We start from the raw sequence: 5,045 nt of genomic DNA, 5'->3' as shown, positions 1-5,045 counted from the left end.
GCTGCCCAGAACTCCAGCCCAAGTTCTCAGAGTTCTCCCCCCTCCTTCAATCAATTCTCGCTCATACTACCACCACATATTGAAGGCGTGGTCTGAACTCACAAACCAGTATTGGCTGATCATAATCTTCAGGCACTGCATTAAAAACAGACACAATTCTGTAGTGGACATCACTGCATAGACTCAAGAACACATCTGAAAACCATTGTCTGTAAACATAGTTTGTTGCTGTGTCCACAAATGCAAGTTAAAACTCTACCATGAAAAGAAGAAACCATACATGAACAGGATCCAGAAACGATGCCCCTTTTTCTGGACCTGAGCTCAGTTTATTTGGACTGAGGTAAAGAGGAAAAGTGTCATTTGGACTGACAAAGCAAAATTTGAAATTCTTTTTGGAAATCATGCACATTGCATCCACTGGGCTAAAGAGGACAGGGACCATCCAACTTGTTATCAGCTCACAGTTCAAAAGCCAGCATCCATGATGGTATGGGAGTTCATTGGTGCACATAGCATCTATGAGGACACCAACAGTGCTGAATGATATACACAGCTTTTGGAGCAACATATGCTGCTATCCAGACAATGTCTTTTTCAGTGAAGGCCTTCCTTATTTCAGCAAGATAATGCCAAACCACATGTATCTGTATGAATTACAACAGCATGGTTCTGTAGTAAAAGAGTCCAGGTGCTAAACTGACATCCCTGCTGTTCAGACCTGTCACCCATTGAAAACCTTTGCAACATTGTGAAGCAAAAAATGACAAAGGCAACTCCGATCTGTTGAACAGCTGAAATCCATACAAAAATGGGAAAACATTTCACTTTCAAAACTCTCCTCAGTTCCCAAACGCTTACAGAGTGTTGAGAAAGAAAAGGTGATGCAGCACAGTGCTAAAAAACCCCTGTCCCAATTTTTTTGAAGCATGTTGCTGGCATCAAATTCAAAATGGGCATATATTAAAAAAACAAACAGACAAAAAAAAAACCAATAAACATTCTTAGTTTCAACATTTGATATGTTGTCTTTGTTCTATTTTCAATGAAATACAGTTTTTTTATGATTTACACATCATTGCACCCTTTTTTTATTTACAATTTGCACAGTGTCCCAACATGTTTAGAAACTGGGTTATATATTTGGTTTACATTTCATAAGCATTTATCTCTAAGAACATAATTAACCCCCTTAAATGGTACGGACCCACCAACAGGTTCACTTCTATAAAGCACACTTCCATCAATTATTCAAAATGTTTCCATAATTCAATTGTTGAGATGTGAAATAGTTAAGACACTGAATTTACAGTGATGGTTATAGTAACTATGTTTTGCGTTACCATCCAAATATATTGCGTTACCATCCAAAATGATCAGTGATCCTATATACGTTTTTATTTGCAATGTTAACAATGGTGATAAATCAGAAAAAACCCTTTTTTTTGTATACTATATTGCCTTACATCACCCTGCATGCACCTCTCCCATTTTCAGGCCAAAATCAAGTTTAAAACCCTCATAAAACAATGTGTCAGGCATCTAGCAGAGTTTCTGTAATCATTTCATGTAATAACTTTCTATAGCTTTTAAAATGTCTGGTTCCCATCACCAACTGTTCAATGATCTGAACAGTTCTGAAAAATTGGTGGAATGCCCCTTTAAGAATAGTTGAGCCAGTTTGTGTCTGTATAGTTACTGAATAATAAGCCTTAGGAATGTAATAGCCCTTCGTTTTCAACCCCTTAAATGACCAGAGCATGCAGGCCCAAAGTTTTATTACATGCTTCTATAACCTAAGAATTGTTTGCATTGAAGCACCTGTGGTTACTAAATAAAAAAGCCTCATATGTAATAAGCCTGGTATTCTAAAGGGTTAACTGAATATCTAGTTATATCAGGAATATTTAATTGACATTCTGTTTAGACCGTTTTAAGTGTTTTTTTCCATTTGTTTAAATGTTAAACATTGACAAATCTTAATAAAATATCTCTTTTCTCCAGTTATAATTGATTGAAAGTTTAGAAAACACACTTTTGACAGAATATCTCCTCTTTTGTCCATGAAATAATGTAAGAAGAGGTGGTCAAGGCGTATATACCATGAGGCATGAGACATTGTTTTTCCACATATTTTTTAAAATGCACCTTTGGCAGAAAGGTATCAGTAAGGCTTTGTAAGACAAAATAGTCTCCAATAAAACTCAAATTTACCACTATTTTACCATTATCAACAATATATATAAATCTCAGAAGATGTGAAGGATCACTGGTGCTTTCAGATAGTACATAAAATGCCTATATTTGCATTTCTCTACAATGAATCATTTCATATTAAACCACTTTGAGTGACTTTGTTTACATCTACTGTCAGAACAAAACCTGGTATCACTAAAATGGTAAATTTACAGGGGGAGGAAAAAACTTACTTTACTTTTAATGTATGTCAGTGGAACCAGACTTCTTTCCTCTTGTCATTTTGGACCATTTCTTTTGCTCCATTCATCATGAAATCTATACTTAATGTAACAGGCAACAGGCAAACTGAAAAACAACAAAAATGGAGATACGAGGCTTTGTTCCAATAGCAGTAATATGTGTGTCCATACTTTATGTTTCATTTAATTTGTATATAGTGTAAATAAAACACAGTATTTACAAATATTCGAATGTACAATAACAATAATAAAATGCTACACAATAAGGGCAGCAGTTGTGCTATCTATCTCTTCCATTGAACGCCTTTGACAGTCCATCAAAGATGTAAAGTGTGTGAGTGGCTATGTCTTATTAGCATGAGAACGCACTTAGCAGGGGAGGTAGCAACGCAGGGGCCTGCGTGCAATTTAGTTTCCTTTTGTTTCCTTTCTGAGAGACCAGTCATCTCTCTGTGCTCATCCCTTCATCTTAGGGAAGGATGGCATGGGTGGTGTCAAGTGCTCCTCTTTTCTCCCACTGGAACCTCCTGCTTTCCACAGAGCAACAGGGCAAGGGAGAAACAGTGAGAGAGAGAGAGAGAGAGAGAGAGAGAGGCAGCCCCAGGTATCAACCTCATTAGCAGATAAAAGCAACCTCTCCTCGTGACCTTTGAACCAGGGGTTGCCATGGAGTCTGCCAGCTGTGGCCGGGCAGGAGCATGCTGGGATTCCACTCAGCGGGGAAAGGAGAGAAAATGGACTGCTGGGAAAATTATTACCTCCATTCCAAAAGACAAACGCACATAGACAGGCTCTTTTTCTGACTCCATCTCTCTCTATCCTTTTTTTTCTGTCTCACAATACCTGTAACGTGCCCCTCTCATGCACAACCTGGCTGTGATGAGTGATTTTGTTCACTATAAAAATGTGTAGAATGACATTGCACAGTTCTTTTTATTTTTTGGAAACATTTTATCCAACTTTGGGGACCTTGTGACATTATACGTTTACTTCACATCTTGCCGGCTGTATATTTAAAGATTTTTGAACAACTTTGAAGACTTTGATGGAACCACAATCAGTCAGATCAGAGTGATGTTTTTGGGAGGAAACAGTGGAAGAAATTATAGCTTTATTTGTTTAGCAAGCACGGCCACAGTAAAAAAGAAAGAGACTTGTGTTGCTCTAGAATGTTCTAAAGCCAGGCAACCTATCAGTACTCATATAGGACATGGACCAGACCTGTTCTAGAGCAAAATCTCTGATGGTGCACCAGAAATAGTTTCTTTTTGGGATATTCAAATTAGTTAGTTGTGTTTTATAATATCAATGTTTGATTGTAATCACATAATTGTGAGTATACTTGGCAGGTAAGTTACTATATGCTTTACCTTTATGCATTTTAAGGCATGAACAGTGTATATTCCAACCTGGTCTCATGGGATATACGTACCTCTTACCACTTTTTTGCAGAGCCACAAATACGTACCCTTGTGTACATTTTGCTGCACTTTTGAGAAACAAATGTCCACTGGGGGTGCTAAAGAGAAACTTACGCTTTAGTGTAACATTATGCTTATTTTGCCTTTGAAAATGACTGTATTTGAGGTTTTTGATTATTTTTTAAGCTGTCAGTCATCAGCGCTATTTTAATGATAAAATGTAAAATAATTTCAGAGCACCTGTGATGTCTGCCGGTTCACGAGTGGACAAAGCAGGTAGTTAGCTAAAGCCGCCTCTAACACAGCTTCAGGTACATAGCTATAGCTATAGCTGGGGCTATTCTCCTCTAACATTAGTTTGGTGGATAAAGCAGATTGTGTACTTGTTGCAGAGGTTCCCATAATCTTTTACATGAACGTGGTTGGTTAGTGTAGTGGTTAACACCTTTGCCTTCTACGCCGTAGACAGTTGCCGTTCAGTCCCCGACCAGGGCAAGCACCCTACACTATACCAATAAGGGTCCTTGGGCAAGACTCCTAACACCACCTTGGCCTACCTGTGTAAAAAAAATGATCAAATTGTAAGTCGCTCTGGACAAGAGCGTCAGCCAAATGCCATAAATGTAAATATAGGGGGACGAGGGTACTGTCTACTGATTTAGGGGCGATTTATCTAGCTAGCCTCTTTCAGTTATGTGTTCTGCAGTACGTATACCCGAAATGATTAGTGCCCCCAGTGGACATTTGTTTCTCAGAAAGTGCAGCAAAATGTAATCGAGGGTACATTTTTGTGGCTCTGCAAAAACGTGGTCAGAGATACGTATATCCCATGAGACCAGGTTGGTATTTTTTTTACTTTAAACAGTTTAAATAGATGCAATCTACTGACATTTTCGTCAGTTGGCTTACTGTGAATGCCATAACATTACATAGTAAATAATTCCCTACATTTTTTATTGACCCCTGCCTCTTAGTGCACACATACTTATGCATGTACATAACACTTGCTTTCTCTGTTTCCCTCCCTCTCTGTCTCCCCCACTGTCATGAGTTTGTAAACCTTGTTTACATATTCCCTGGTGCTTTTAAGGACAGCCTCATGAGTGTGTGTGCATGTGTGAGCGATGGTATGTCTATGCATTAGGGAGTGGGTGTCCACATATGTGTTCCTGAGTGTGCTTGTGTG

Source organism: Pygocentrus nattereri, chromosome 7, assembly GCF_015220715.1.
Source record: "Pygocentrus nattereri isolate fPygNat1 chromosome 7, fPygNat1.pri, whole genome shotgun sequence".
NCBI lineage: Eukaryota > Metazoa > Chordata > Actinopteri > Characiformes > Serrasalmidae > Pygocentrus > Pygocentrus nattereri.
This window is presented reverse-complemented; position numbering follows the sequence as displayed.